Here is a 16,321-nt window from a genome sequence, read left to right on the forward strand (position 1 = left end):
TTAACTGCCCTCTGCGGTTGAAGAAGGTGGTTCACCACCCCTGCTTCTCGGCCTTTTGGCTAAGATCATGCGTAATTGACCTGACAGGGGAGTAACCATCACCCCAAAGTGGTTCTCCCTGGATCAGGAAGGTGATTCTCCTATGCTTTTTGGAAATAGGAGGTGGGTGGGGTGGCTTGACCCATCCACCTCCACGGAGGTGTGTGGGGGGCCTGACCCATCCACCTCCATGGCACGATCCTGGTATTGCAGTACTTCCAGGAACGGTGCTTGGGCTCTAGGCCTTTTGGCTAAGAGCATTGGCGCAGGGTGATCCTTGATGTGTGCAAGGTGACCTCTGGCGTTTGTGATCTGACAAAGAATTGGAAAGATTGGCAACGAATTAAAAAAAAAAAAATTAGGGATGGACAATAAATGATGGCCTTGCCAGTGATGTCCACAGTTCATGAATGAATAAAAAAATAATTCTATGCTATGGGAAGAAACGAGGCTAGGGAAAATATTAGATGGATGATGGTATTAATAAGTTGCTTGTCTTCCATTTATATTAACATTAAAAAATGGGTACAAGAAAACATATTAAAGGTCAGTGTTCAGGATCAGCTCAAACATCTCCCTCCAAATTTGGTCCAGACATGTATCGCTGTACTTCTGTTTTTGAATGCAAAGTTCTTTTACCAATTCCAGGCTGTTGCATTCAGCTCCCCTGGGATGGGTAGGGACAAGAAATAAATCCGGGTCCCCACATCTGATTTCTCCCCAGTGCCTCTGCTGGAAAGTGCTCACGGGCAAGTAGAGATTCAGGCTCCACTTTATATGATCAATTCTAGCCTGCTTTTGTTTTAAGCAGTTACGGTATTCTGTGCTAGTTTTAAAATCTGTTCCTTTGTAATGCTGCCAAACAGCATTTGATTTCTAAATGGGGAAATGATTTATATTTGGTTTAGAGACTGTAATGTAAATTTTAGGTTACACATGCTTTCTACCAAATTTTCATTAAAACATTGTGTAGTGCTCTCCGTGAAGATTTATAATATACACCTGTTGCCAAGTTAAATGTCAGTTGTTTTGAAAAGGTGGATTTAAATATCTAACAGCCTTCCTTCCATAAAATTCTTGGAGTGCTGTTGTCGTTTGTTATGCAGTCTTTTTATTCTAAATGATTTGGCAATATCCTAAATGAGAGTTGCTGCACACTGCCTGTGTATTGTCTGTTTTATCAATCACACTATCCCAACTTTTAAAATATTTTCTTCCCCTTTTTCCTCCACTTTCTTGAAGTCGCTGTACTGTACAGCAGTTTGTCTCTAAGGCATCTGCAGTCCTCTAATATCTTGCCCAAGCAGCCACTCTTCGGCTATTCTGCCGCAGAGGTTAGGCGACTGTAGTGGAGCCTAATTCTCCGCTTGCCCGATGATGGCACATGTCTCTTGTACGGAGTTGTAACAATGTGATCCTCCCTCCCTCCCCTCTCTCTCTCTCTCTCTCTCTCTCTCTCTCTCTCTCTTTCTCTCTCTCTATCTTTTTCGCTCGCTCGCTCTCTCTCTCTCCCTCTCTCTTTCCCCGCCCCCCCTCTCCATTCAAATAATATTCCCTTTTACTGTTTTTTTTTCCCAAGGTGGATGACCTCACATTTTCCGACATTGTATTCCATCTGCCAAACCTTATCCCATTCGCTTAACCTATCTAAATCTCTTTGCAGCCTCTCTGTGTCCTCTACTCAACCCGCTTTCCCACTAATCTTTGTGTCATCTGCAAATTTTGTTACACTACACTCTGTCCCCTCTTCCAGGTCATCTATGTCTATTGTAAACAGTTGCAGTCCCAGCACCGATCCCTGTGGCACACCACTAACCACCGATTTCCAACCTGAAAAGGACCCATTTATCCCGACTCTCTGCTTTCTGTTAGCCAGCCAATTCTCTATCCATGTTGATACATTTTCTCTGACTCCGTGTACCTTTATCTTCTGCAGTAACCTTTTGTGTGGCACCTTATTGAATGCCTTTTGGAAATCTAAATACACCACATCCATCGGTACACCTCTAGCCACCATGCTCGTTATATCCTCAAATAATTCCAGTAAATTAGTTAAACATAATTTTCCCTTCATGAATCCATGTTGCGTCTGCTTGATTGCACTATTCCTATCTAGATGTCCCGCTATTTCTTCCTTAATGATAGCTTCAAGCATTTTCCCCACAACAGATGTTAAACTAACCGGCCGATAGTTACCTGCCTTTTGTCTGCCCCATTTTTTTAAACCGAGGCATTACATTAGCTGCTTTCCAATCCGCTGGTACCTCCCCAGAGTCCAGAGAATTTTGGTAGATTATAACGAATGCATCTGCTATAACTTCCGCCATCTCTTTTAATACCCTGGGATGCATTTCATCAGGACCAGGGGACTTGTCTACCTTGAGTCCCATTAGCCTGTCCAGCACTACCCCCCGAGTGATAGTGATTGTCTCAAGGTCCTCCCTTCCCACATTCCCGTGACCAGCAATTTTTGGCATGGTTTTTGTGTCTTCCACTGTGAAGACTGAAGTAAAATAATTGTTTAAGGTCTCAGCCATTTCCACATTTCCCATTATTAAATACCCCTTCTCATCTGCTAAGGGACCAATATTTACTTTAGTCACTCTTTTCTGTTTTATATATCGGTAAAAGCTTTTACGATCTGTTTTTATGTTTTGCGCAAGTTTACTTTCGTAATCTATCTTTCCTTTCTTTATTGCTTTCTTAGTCATTCTTTGCTGTCGTTTAAAATTTTCCCAATCTTCTAGTTTCCCACTAACCTTGGCCACCTTATAGGCATTGGGTTTTAATTTGATACTCTTCTTTATTTTCTTGGTTATCCCTTCTCTTTCCACCCTTTTTCACTGGAATATATTTTTGTTGAGCACTATGAAAGAGCTCCTTAAAAGTCCTCCACTGTTCCTCAATTGTGCCACCGTTTAGTCTGTGTTCCCAGTCTACTTTAGCCAACTCTGCCCTCATCCCACTGTAGTCCCCTTTATTTAAGCATAGTACGCTCGTTTGAGACACTACTTCCTCACCCTCACTCTGCATTACAAATTCAACCATACTGTGATCACTCATTCTGAGAGGATCTTTTACTAGGAAATCGTTTATTATTCCTGTCTCATTACACAGGACCAGATATAAGATAGCTTGCTCCCTTGTAGGTTCTGTGACATACTGTTCTAAGAAACAATCCCGTATGCATTCTATGAATTCCTCCTTGAGGCTACCCTGTGCGATTTGATTTGACCAATCGATATGTAGGTTAAAATCCCCCATGATTATTGCCTCCATTATTCCCTTGATTATTGTCTGCCCCACCGTGAAGTTATTATTTGGGGGCCTATAAACTACCCCCACCAGTGACTTTTTCCCCTTACTATCACTAATCTCCACCCACAATGATTCAACATTTTGTTCATTAGAGCCAATATCGACTCACAACTGCCCTGATATCATCCTTCATTAACATCCTTCATTTGCCCCCCAGCCCTCCTCTCCCCCCGCCCCCCGCCACAAGCCCTCCTCTCTTTCCCCCCCCCCCCGCCAGCCCTACTATCTTTCCTCCCCCCCCCACCAGCCCTCCTCTCTTTCTCCCCCCCCCCACCAGCCCTCCTCTCTTCCCCCCCCCCCCCACCAGCCCTCCTCTCTTCCCCCCCCCCCCAAGCCCTCCTCTCTCCCCCCCCCTCCCCCCCCAGCCCTCCTCTCTCTCTCTCCCCCCCCCCCCCACAGCCCTCCTCTCTCTCTCCCCCCCCCAGCCCTCCTCTCCCCCCCCCCCGCCCTCCTCTCTTCCCCCCCCCCCCCCCGCCCTCCTCTCTTCCCCCCCCCCACCCCAGCCCTCCTCTCTTTCCCCCCCCCCAGCCCTCCTCTCTTTCCCCCCCCCAGCCCTCCTCTCTTCCCCCCCCCCTCCCCAGCCCTCCTCTCTTCCCCCCCCCCCCAGCCCTCCTCTCTTCCCCCCCCCCCCCCCCCAGCCCTCCTCTCTTCCCCCCCCCCCCCTCCAGCCCTCCTCTCTTCTCCCCCCCCCCCAGCCCTCCTCTCTTCCCCCCCCCCCCCCCCAGCCCTCCTCTCTTCCCCCCCCCCCCCCAGCCCTCCTCTCTTCCCCCCCCCCAGCCCTCCTCTCTTCCCCCCCCCCCCCCCCAGCCCTCCTCTCTTCCCCCCCCCCCCCCAGCCCTCCTCTCTTCCCCCCCCCCCCCCCCAGCCCTCCTCTCTTCCCCCCCCCCCCCAGCCCTCCTCTCTTCCCCCCCCCCCCCCCAGCCCTCCTCTCTTTCCCCCCCCCCCCCCCAGCCCTCCTCTCTTCCCCCCCCCCCCCCCCCCCCCAGCCCTCCTCTCTTCCCCCCCCCCCCCCAGCCCTCCTCTCTTCCCCCCCCCCCCAGCCCTCCTCTCTTCCCCCCCCCCCCAGCCCTCCTCTCTTCCCCCCCCCCCCCCCCCCCCCCGCCAGCCCTCCTCTCTCCCCCCACCCCCCCAGCCCTCCTCTCTTCCCCCCCCCCCACCCCAGCCCTCCTCTCTTCCCCCCCCCCCCCCCCAGCCCTCCTCCTCTTTCCCCCCCCCCCCCCCCCCCCCAGCCCTCCTCTCTTCCCCCCCCCCCAGCCCTCCTCTCTTCCCCCCCCCCCACCCAGCCCTCCTCTCTTTCTCCCCCCCCCCACCCAGCCCTCCTCCCTTCCCCCCCCCCCCGCCCTCCTCTCTTCCCCCCCCCCCCCCCCCAGCCCTCCTCTCTTCCCCCCCCCCCCCCCAGCCCTCCTCTCTTCCCCCCCCCCCAGCCCTCCTCTCTTCCCCCCCCCCCAGCCCTCCTCTCTTCCCCCCCCCCCCCAGCCCTCCTCTCTTTCCCCCCCCCCCCAGCCCTCCTCTCTTTCCCCCCCCCCCCCCAGCCCTCCTCTCTTTCCCCCCCCCCCCCAGCCCACCTCTCTTCCCCCCCCCCCCCCCCCACCTCCAGCCCTCCTCTCTTTCTCCCCCCCCCCCAGCCCTCCTCTCTTTCTCCCCCCCCCCCCCAGCCCTCCTCTCTTCTCCCCCCCCCCCCCCCAGCCCTCCTCTCTTCCCCCCCCTCCCCCCGCCCACCTTCCTCCCTCTTTTTTTCGCTCTCGCTCTCGCTCTCGCTCCCTCGCAGCCTTCCACCGTTTCTCTGGTCGCTGCTGGCCCCAGGCCCGCCGGGGCGAAGAGAGTCGGAACCTCGGGATCTGCTTCTTGGCACCACGTGGATGTAATGTTTCGAGCTGAGAAGGGGGGTGGTGGGGTTTGTCGCATGTCGGTTTTAAAAAAAAAATGCAGTACAGGCATGGGGGTAGTGGGGCTGGACAGATGCCTGTCTGTCAAAAAAAAGTGCAGTGCAAATAGTTACATCGTAAATTTATACAAATCGTCAATCTCAGATGGGGATCCAGGACCAAGTGTCATCTCAGGTGAACCAAGGTTAGAAGGCTGGAGGATATTGGAATGAGTGTGTGCAGATGTAACTCTTTCCATTGTAAAGTCAGACATTCTGCCCTTATTTTTATATTTTCACACTTAATTCTTTTGTCTGTAATTTTAAACTTATTTATGTAAACCTATCACCTGGCAGTTACCACCTCCCACCAATGGTAGTGCAGCAGTGCCCCCACAGAAAGGATGGTGTAATTGCAGTAGAGCAAGTTTGCATAAAGTAGTTTTCACTATAAATACGGACATGGGAATTTATAATGGAAAATCCTGACAGGAAGTGCGTGTAGACATCTATTTTTACAAAATACTATTCGATCTCCTGTGGTGGTGCACATGAATCAAAACCAAGGTTAATCTTCTGGTGAAGTGGGGTTTGAAGGCGAGAGTTAATTGGACCAAGACACTCGTGTAATTTAGTGGTCATTTTGTAGTTGTGTATTCTGTCCTGTTTATATTTCCATTTATAAAATCCTGTGTCTTTCTTATAATGGAAATTGCCTATGTAAACTTGTCACGCTCTCTTACTTGTGGTGTTGCAGTGGGAGAAGAAAGAGAACTTGAGATGGCATGAGAGCGAAAGGGGAAAAAGGACATGGGGAGTGAGGGAAGGGGAAGAATGGGTCATTCAGGGCAATTGAGAGAAGCAGAGGAGTTGGAGTGTAGGGAGGAAAAGATTCAACTCTAGCGTTGCTATATTGAAGTTCGAAAACTTGCAATACGTTGATTTTAATAAGTTGATTATTCAGTTTATTCAATTATAAAAATTCACACCTCACCATTAAGTAAGCTTCACAGCATTTCATAATTGAAAATAAACTAATGAGACTTAATCCAGATTGCTTTTTTAAAAAAAAAAGAATAAATACAAGTTGCCTTTTACAGGTAACCAAGGCCAGACATCAATTTTGTGGAAGGTTTCCTCATTAGGCAGATGGCCACAAAACGAGGAGCCTGAGGCCTACAGAGAGTGGTGGTAGCGAACAGGAAAGGAGGAGACTTGAACAGGAATTGGTGTTGCTAGGGGAGGACAGCAACACAGAGGCCAGGATCATAATGGCATCTGCTTGAGCAGAACAACAATGGCTAGGAGGCCTTTCACCTGAAGCAAATGGAATATGGGGAGGGTTGGCTGGAGGACTGCCAAAACTGGCCAATTTTTAAATGCCAATGGTTTCTAAATTAATCACATTTAAAACATTAACATTTTAAAATGATGTTGAAATTTTGTTAACCTCCATTTAAAAATGTCTCGTATGATGTTGCATATTTACCTTCTACCAGCTAAAGAAGGCGGTGGATGAGTTGGAAAGCCAAGTTTTCAAACTTGCTCCGCCAGTGGCAGCTGGTAACTTATTGGACAAGTGAGGTATAAACTATGCATGCCTAACCAAGCTAGTTTGTTCCCATGGCAGTGGGCCCTTGGTACATGTGCCTATTACCTGTTACACAAGCTGGTAATCTACCTGCCGTTTTCAGGTAGATTTCATGATGAAACGACAAAAAAAAATACTTCTGCACTGGGAGCTACCTGACCATGAAAAGGTGGAACTGTCCCAGCTCCAAACACCAATATAACTTCTGCACTAGACTTGAGGTAATGCCTCACCTGATGAGCTGTCACTATGCTCCATCACAGTGTGATTATGCAATCAGTTTGATCACGTAAACCCCATATTAAATGTGGGCATCAGAAATTATAATTGGGGGGGAAAAACATTTGAAACCATAATAGAGCTTGCTAAAATAATAAAAAATATTTTCCTCTCTACACACAGCACAACAGGCTATTTGCAAGTAATTGATCAGTGTTTTTCTTATCCCACCCTTTGTTCCACAAGCATGCAACCTTTTCATCAGTACAGAAATGAGCATTTATGCCCTTTAGCTATTGCTTCTCGCCTCTGTCAGAAGGTTGTGGGTTCAAGTCCCACTCCAGAGACCAGAGCAACATAATCCAGGCTGACACCTCACTGCTGCTCCAAGGGAGCATTGCACTGTCAGAGGGGCCGTCTTTCAGATGACCCATTAAACAGGGGCCCAGTCTGCCCTCATAGAATGCTTACTGCATGGAAGGAGGCCATTTGGACAGTCTGCCCTCAGGTGGACGTAAAAGATCTCATGGCACTATTTCGAAGAAGAGCAGAGGAGTTCTCCCCGGTGTCCTGGCAAATGTCTATACCTTGATCTACATCTCTAAAACAGATTATCTGGTCATTATAACATTGCTGTGCATGGGATCTTCCTGTGCACAAATTCCCTGCCGTGTTTCCTACATTACGACAGTGATCACAGTTCAAAAGCACCTCGTTTGGCTGTAAAACGCCCTGGACGTCCTGAGGTAGCGGAAGGCACCGTAGAAATGCAAGTCCTCCTTTGAGGAATAAACAAAGCGGGCAAGACCAGCTGGCCGATGGAACCTACCCCCCCCCATCCAGTCACTGTCGCACCACGATGTCACTCGTCCCCAACCACAATTGCCATTCACCAGCTTGCTTCTGATTGTAACCGACGGAAGAGTCACAGACACAGTGGCCCATCGGCAGAAGCCCCACGGAAAGTCAAGCCCATGGTGTGGGACAAAACAATCCTCAGGCTAATTCTGGAAAACTCTGAGCAATTCCTCTTCGACTTCCTCTGGCAGCCAAGCAGAGCTCCAGCAGACAGTGGTGTGTCCCAGTCCCAGTTACCAGCCAACCTCTTGTCACGGTCCCTTTAAAAGGACTGAAAGTCTCATTAGTTTGTTCCAGAGGGCAGTGACTCTGGGGAAAGAAACTGCAACATCACAATATATCATGGATGAGGAAGACCATTCGTTCCATCTTAGTTCATCCATCCAGAAAGACTCCGTCCAGGAGTCCATTCCAAGAAAAAGAAAGACTTAAATTTATACAGCACCCTTCCTGACCACTGGACGTTGTAAGCACTTCACAGCCAATGAAGCACTCTCTTGGAGTGTAGTCGCTGTTGTAATGTGGGAAACTTCTGCCACCGTCCGAACTTCTGCTTTGCCAGTTTGAGCCAGAGTGCCACTTGGCTCCTGATTGGCGGGACTGTACTGGGGCACCAGTGTTGAGAAACCATGGGGCAAAAGTCACATCTGCGAACTGCCCAAAACCCTGAGTTGCCAATCTAGGCCGAGGCTCAAACTCTGCAGGTGAGGCTGGTCACAGGACATCACTGGGTAGGGGTCCCTGTCAGACCCCATGGACTAGGGGTTCGGCAGCAGAAAGGGAGATATGATTTGGGCACATGCAGTATTGCAGAGGTGGAACAGTATTTTTTTAGTAACACAACTGAGATGAGGGAATGCAGATCTTGGAATTATATAGCGTCTTTAACGATCATCGGCCAATGAAATACTTTTGGAGTGTAGTCACTGTTGTAATGTGGGAAACGCGGCAGCCAATTTGCGCACAAGCAAGCTTCCCCAAACAGCAATGTGATAATGACCAGATAATCTCTCATGTTGATTGAGTGATAAATATTGGCCAGGACACTGGGGATAACTCCCCTGCTCTTCTACGAAATAATTCCATGGGATCTTTTACATCCACTTGAGAGAGCAGACGGGGCCTCGGTTTAACGTCTCATCTGAAAGACGGCACCTCCGACAGTGCAGCACTCCCTCAGCACTCCACTGGAGTGTCAGCCTAGATTATTTTTTTGTGCTCAAGTCGCTGGAGTGGGACTTGAACCCTAAACCTTCTGACTTGGGTGAGAGTGCTACCCACTAAGCCACAGCTGACACTGTAGGAATGTGGGAACTCCAGGATACTTCCCGTGACCTGGACAATCACATGTGCAGGAAGTGTTGGCTGGAGGAGCTCAGGTTTCGGCGCTTGAGCAGCAGCTGGCGTCAATGTGGTGCATCAGTGAGGCTGAGAGCTACATTGATAGCACATTTCAAGAGGTGGTCACTCTTCAGCATAACAGTATGCAGGCAATGGGGGTGACAGACAGATGAGGAGAACTAGGCAGGTAGTACAGGAGTCCCCTGAGTGCATCGCGTTCTCTAACCAGTAACCAGGACTGAATACTGGTGAGGGAGATGGTTCCTGTTGGGAGTACAGCCAGAGTCAAGTTCACGACCCCACAAGTGGCTCGGCTGTATGGGGGTGAGAGTGGGAAGATCGGGAAAGCAATAGTGACTGGAGATTCGATAGGGGAAAAGACAGGCGTTTCTGCGCCACAGACGTGATATGTTGCCTCCCTGGTGCCAGGGCCAAGGATGTCACTGAGCGGCTGCAGAACATTGAGGGGAGAAGGTGAACAGTCAAGGGTCATGGTCCATATCTTTATCAATGATATAGGTGGAAAGAGGGATGAGGTCCTGCAGGCTGATTTTAGGGAGCTAGGAAAGAGATTAAAAAGCAGGAACTCAACGATAGTGATCTCCAGATTACTCCCGGTGCCACGAGCGAGTGAATATAGAAATAGAAGGATAGAGCAGATGAATATGGCTAGAGAGATGGTACTATGGGTGCTGTGAACATTAGATTGAGGGGACTCTAAAAATGAGTGCTTTGAAACCACACTTTCACTGTTCAATGTATTTTAGAATGGGTGGAAGGGAAGGTTTGAGATGAGGTGGTAGGTGGAGAGAGAGAGAGAGAAGGGGTTTAAAGTGGGTTTTTTGAAAGGGGGTGCAGCTGTTGGTTTTGAGGAGTTGGTGGCATGGGGATATAAGTTAGGAAAGCCTTTTCACAACTTCCACGCTATCCTAAGCACTTCACAGCCAATGAATTACTTGTCAATTACACCGTCAGCATCTTCATCGAGGTGTATGAGAGTATGGGCCTTGCACTAAACATCCATAAGACAAAGGTCCTCTACCAATCTGATCCCGCCACACAGCACTGCCCCCCCCCCCCCCTGATTATCAAAATCCACGACGAGGCCTTGGACAACGCAAACCATTTTCCATACCTTGGGAACCTACTGTCAGCAAGAGCAGATATTGGCACACTGGAGGTCCAACACCACCTCCAGTGTGCCAGCACAGCCTTTGGTTGCCTGTGGAAGAGAGGTTTGAAGACCAGGACCTCAAATCTGACACCAAGGTCATGGTCTACAGGACAGTAGTGATACCCGGCCTCCTATATGGCTCGGAGATGTGGACTATAAACAGCAGACACCTCAAAACACTGGAGAAGTACCACCAGCGCTGCCTCCGCAGGATCCTGCAAATTCATTGGCAGAATAGATGCACCAACATTGGTGTTCTCGCTCAGGCCAACATTCCCAGCATCGAAGTATTGACCACGCTCGACCAGCTCCATTGGGCAGGCCACATTGTCCGCATGCCCGACACGAGACTCCCAAAGCAAGTGCTCTACGCGGAGCTTCGACACGGCAAGCGAGCCCCAGGTGGGTAGAGGAAATACTTCAAGGACACCCTCAAAGCCTCCTTGATTAAGTGCAACATCCCCACTGACACCTGGGAATCTCTGGTCCACGACCGCCCAAAGTAGAGGAAGAGTATCCAGGAGGGTGCTGAGCACCTCTAGTTCCATCACAGAGAACAAGCGTAGATAGCGAAAGGAGCGTGTGTCAACCCAGGCTCCCCACCCACCCTTTCCTTCAACCAATGTATGCCCCACCTGTGACAGAGACTGTAGGTCCCGCATTGGACTCTTCAGTTACCTGAGAACTCCGAGTGGAAGCAAGTCATCCTTGTACATTTCTGTCTGGCGTAAAAATAAAAAAGGGAAGGTGGCTCAACCGTGGCTATCAAGGGAAATCAGGGATAGCATTAAAGCCAAGGAAGTGGCATACAAATTGGCCAGAAATAGCAGCGAACCTGGGGACTGGGAGAAATTTAGAACTCAGCAGAGGAGGACAAAGGGTTTGATTAGGGCAGGGAAAATGGAGTACGAGAAGAAGCTTGCAGGGAACATTAAGACGGATTGCAAAAGTTTCTATAGATATGTAAAGAGAAAAAGGTTAGTAAAGACAAACGTAGGTCCCCTGCAGTCAGAATCAGGGGAAGTCATAACTGGGAACAAAGAAATGGCAGACCAATTGAACAAGTACTTTGGTTCGGTATTCACTGAGGAGGACACAAACAACCTTCCGGATATAAAAGGGGTCGGAGGGTCTAGTAAGGAGGAGGAACTGAGGGAAATCTTTATTAGTCGGGAAATTGTGTTGGGGAAATTGATGGGATTGAAGGCCGATAAATCCCCAGGGCCTGATGGACTGCATCCCAGAGTACTTAAGGAGGTGGCCTTGGAAATAGTGGATGCATTGACAGTCATTTTCCAACATTCCATTGATTCTGGATCAGTTCCTATGGAGTGGAGGGTAGCCAATGTAACCCCACTTTTTAAAAAAGGAGGGAGGGAGAGAGAAAACAGGGAATTATAGACCGGTCAGCCTGACATCGGTAGTGGGTAAAATGATGGAATCAATTATTAAGGATGTCATAGCAGTGCATTTGGAAAGAGGTAATATGATAGGTCCAAGTCAGCATGGATTTGTGAAAGGGAAATCATGCTTGACAAATCTTCTGGAATTTTTTGAGGATGTTTCCAGCAGAGTGGACAAGGGAGAACCAGTTGATGTGGTATATTTGGACTTTCAGAAGGCTTTCGACAAGGTCCCACACAAGAGATTAATGTGCAAAGTTAAAGCACATGGGATTGGGGGTAGTGTGCTGACATGGATTGAGAACTGGTTGTCAGACAGGAAGCAAAGAATAGGAGTAAATGGAGACTTTTCAGAATGGCAGGCAGTGACTAGTGGGGTACCGCAAGGTTCTGTGCTGGGGCCCCAGCTGTTTACACTGTACATTAATGATTTAGACGAGGGGATTAAATGTAGTATCTCCAAATTTGCGGATGACACTAAGTTGGGTGGCAGTGTGAGCTGCGAGGAGGATGCTATGAGGCTGCAGAGCGACTTGGATAGGTTAGGTGAGTGGGCAAATGCATGACAGATGAAGTATAATGTGGATAAATGTGAGGTTATCCACTTTGGTGGTTAAAAACAGAGAGACAGACTATTATCTGAATGGTGACAGATTAGGAAAAGGGGAGGTGCAAAGAGACCTGGGTGTCATGGTACATCAGTCATTGAAGATTGGCATGCAGGTACAGCAGGTGGTTAAGAAAGCAAATGGCATGTTGGCCTTCATAGCAAGGGGATTTGAGTACAGGGGCAGGGAGGTGTTGCTACAATTGTACAGGGCCTTGGTGAGACCACACCTGGAGTATTGTGTACAGTTTTGGTCTCCTAACCTGAGAAAGGACATTCTTGCTATTGAGGGAGTGCAGCGAAGGTTCACCAGACTGATTCCTGGGATGGCGGGACTGACCTATCAAGAAAGACTGGATCAACTGGGCTTGTATTCACTGGAGTTCAGAAGAATGAGAGGGGACCTCATAGAAACATTTAAAATTCTGACGGGGTTAGACAGGTTAGATGCAGGAAGAATGTTCCCAATGTTGGGGAAGTCCAGAACTAGGGGACACATTCTAAGGATAAGTGGGAAGCCATTTAGGACCGAGATGAGGAGAAACTTCTTCACCCAGAGTGGTGAACCTGTGGAATTCTCTACCACAGAAAGTTGTTGAGGCCAATTCACTAAATATATTCAAAAAGGAGTTAGATGAAGTCCTTACTACTAGGGGAATCAAGGGGTATGGTGAGAAAGCAGGAATGGGGTACTGAAGTTGCATGTTCAGCCATGAACTCATTGAATGGCGGTGCAGACTAGAAGGGCCGAATGGCCTACTCCTGCACCTATTTTCTATGTTTCTATGTTTCTATGTTACTCCGAGGGACTGCCTCTGATAATAAATCTTATTTATATAGCACCTTTAACTTCGTAAAATGCCCCAAGGTGCTTCACAACAGTGTTACAGACAAACAGATGATAAGCCACAGAAGAAATTAAGGCAGATAATCAAAAGCTTGTTTAAAGAGGTAGGTTTTAACGAGCATCTTAAAGGAGGAAAGAGAGGTAGAGAGGTGTAGAGGTTTAGGGAGGGAGTTCCCGAGCACAGGGCCCAGGCAGCTGAAGGCACGTCCACGGATGGTTGAGCAGTTATAATGAGGGATGTTCAAGAGGGCAGAATTTGAGGAGCGCAGACATCTTGTAGGATTGTGAGGCTGAAAAAGATTACAGAGATAGGGAGGGGCACGTCCATGGAGTGATTTGTAAACAAGGACGAGAATTTTGAAATCAAGGCGTCATTTAATTGGGAGCTAATGTAGGTCAGAAAGCACAGATATGATGGGTGATCTTGACTTGGTGCGGGTTAGTACAAGGGCTGTTGAGTTTTGGATGACTTCAAGTTCACGCAGTGTGGAATGTGGAAGGCCGGCCAGGAGTGAGTTGGCATTGTCAAGTCTAGAGGTTACAAAGGGATGAATGATGATGATGATGTCAATTGTAGTGACTCTTGTAGGGGAAACACAACAGCTAATTTGTGCACAGCAAGTTGCTACAGTAATGCGATAAATGACCAGACAGTCTGTTTTGGTGATGTTGATTGAGGGATAAAGGTTAGCCAGGACACTGGGAGACAGCAACAGAGCCTTAGTTTAATGACTCCTCTGAAAAACAGCAATTGTCAGTTCCTTTAGTGCTGCATTGAAGTGTCAGCCTAGGTTATGTGCTCAAATCTCTGGAGTGGGACTTGGACCCATAACCTTCTGACAGGCGAGTGCTACCACTAAGCCAAGGCTGACGGTGAAGGATGAGTGAGACCAATTGATGTATCCAAGTATGGACCCGAGGAGATGAAGTTTGGTATTTGGGAGTTCGTATGGAAGCAGAGAAAATTGTCAGAAAAAGGAGGAACTTATTGAATGGCGGGGCAAGCTCAAGGGGTTGTATGGCCTTGACCTCCGAATTCTTATGTAAACTCCACACCCTGCTGCTGATTCTATTCCCCTGCCTCGCTGCTCACTCGGGCTTAACCTGATCATGCACATCTGCCTGATGCTAAGATGAGCTTAAAACCCTCACATCCAGTTTACACCTCACATCTAATCCTGTACTAAGCTGTACTCATTCATCAATCCAGTATAATTAATTGCCAATCGCTGCCCATCCCCTAACCTAATCAATCAAACTCATGGGCCTTGCTTAAAAATCTCTCCCTCCTTAACTCATCGTATTTCTCCAACCTCTTCCAACTCGCACCCAGTCTGGACTTGTGTGTTTTTCCCTCCCCCCGCCCCCCCCCAATTCCATCAGTGATCATAGAATTATAGAAATTTACGGTATAGAAGGATGAATTTCAGCCCATCGTGTTTGTGCCAGCTGAAAAAGAGCTATCCAGCCTAATCCCATTTTCCAGCTCTTGGTCTGTAGCCTTGCAGGTTATGGCACTTCAAGGGCATATCCAAGTACTTTTTAAATGTGATTAGGGTCTCTACCTCTAACATCCTTTCAGGCAATGAGTTCAAGACCCCCACCACCTTCTACATGGAAAAAGTTCTCCTCAACTCTCCATTAATTCTTCTACCAATTACTTTAAATCCATGCTCCCTAGTTATTGACCTCTCTGCTAAGGGAAATAGGTCCTTCCTATCCAATCTAGGTCCCTCATGTTTTGTTTTTAATTTTATGCACTTCAATTAAATCTCCCCTCAGCCGCCTCTGTTCCAAAGAAAACAACCCCAGCCTATCCAATCTTTCCTCATAGGTAAAATATCCAGTCCTGGCAACATCTTTGTAAATCTCCTCTCTACGTCCTCTAGTGCAATTACATCCTTCCTCTAATGTGGTGACCAGAACTGTATGTGGTACTCCAACTGTGGTCTAACAAGTATTTTATACAGTTCAGGCATAATCTCCCTGCTCTTGTATTCTATGCCTCAGCTAATAAAGGAAAGTATCCAGTATGCTTCCAGAAGGCATTTGACAAGGTGCTACATAAAAAATTACTGCACAAGATAAAAGTTCACGGGGTTGGGGGTAATATATTAGCATGGATAGAGGATTGGCTAACGAACATAAAATAGAGAGTAGGGATAAATGGTTCATTCTCTGGGTGGCAACCAGTAACGAGTGGGGTGCCCAGGGATCAGTGCTGGGACCCCAACTGTTTACAATCTATATTAACGACTTGGAAGAAGAAACTGAGTGTAACGTAGCCAAGTTTGCTGATGATACAAAGCTGGGAGGAAAAGCAATGTGAGGAGGGCACAAAAAAATCTGCAAAAGGACATAGACAGGCTAAGTGAGTGGGCAAAAATTTGGCAGATGGAGTATAATGTTGGAAAGTGTGAGGTCATGCACTTTGGCAGAAAAAAAATCAAAGAGCAAGTTATTATTTAAATGGTGAAAGATTGCAAAGTGCCGCAGTACAGTGGGACCTGGAGGTACTTGTGCATGAAACACAAAAGGTTAGTATGCAGATACAGCAAATGATCAGGAAGGCCAATGGAATCTTTGCCTTTATTGCAAAGGGAATGAAGTATAAAAACAGGGAAGTCTTGCTACAGCTATACAAGGTGTTGGTGAGGCCACACCTGGAATACTGCGTGCAGTTTGGTTTCCATATTTACGAAAGGATATACTTGCTTTGGAGGCAGTTCAGAGAAGATTCACTAGGTTGATCCCAGGAATGAGGGGGTTGACTTATGAGGAAAGGTTGAGTAGGTTGGGTCTCTACTCATTGGAATTCAGAATAATGTGAGGTGATCTTGTCGAAATGTATAGATTGAGGGGGCTTGACAAGGTGGATGCAGAGAGGATGTTTCCACTGATGGGGGAAGACTAGAACTAGAGGGCATGATCTTAGAATAAGGGGCTGCCCATTTAAAACACAGATGAGGAGGAATTTCATAGAAACATAGGGCCCAAGTTTCCACAAGAAAAAAAAAGGGCGCCCCCTCCGAGCTGGGCGCCTAAAAAAATCCTCGGTAT

The 16,321-nt window shown here is 48.0% G+C and overlaps 1 protein-coding gene and 1 pseudogene across 1 annotated transcript in view; both read left to right on the plus strand.

Moving 5' to 3' along the window:
- LOC139273164 (rho guanine nucleotide exchange factor TIAM2-like) overlaps positions 1 to 16,321 on the plus strand; it is a 418,212-nt gene that overhangs the window by 24,123 nt on the left and 377,768 nt on the right. The window lies entirely within an intron of this gene.
- LOC139274358 (U2 spliceosomal RNA) lies at positions 40 to 277 on the plus strand (annotated as a pseudogene).

The sequence above is a fragment of the Pristiophorus japonicus genome, chromosome 9 (assembly GCF_044704955.1).
Source record: "Pristiophorus japonicus isolate sPriJap1 chromosome 9, sPriJap1.hap1, whole genome shotgun sequence".
Lineage (NCBI taxonomy): Eukaryota > Metazoa > Chordata > Chondrichthyes > Pristiophoridae > Pristiophorus > Pristiophorus japonicus.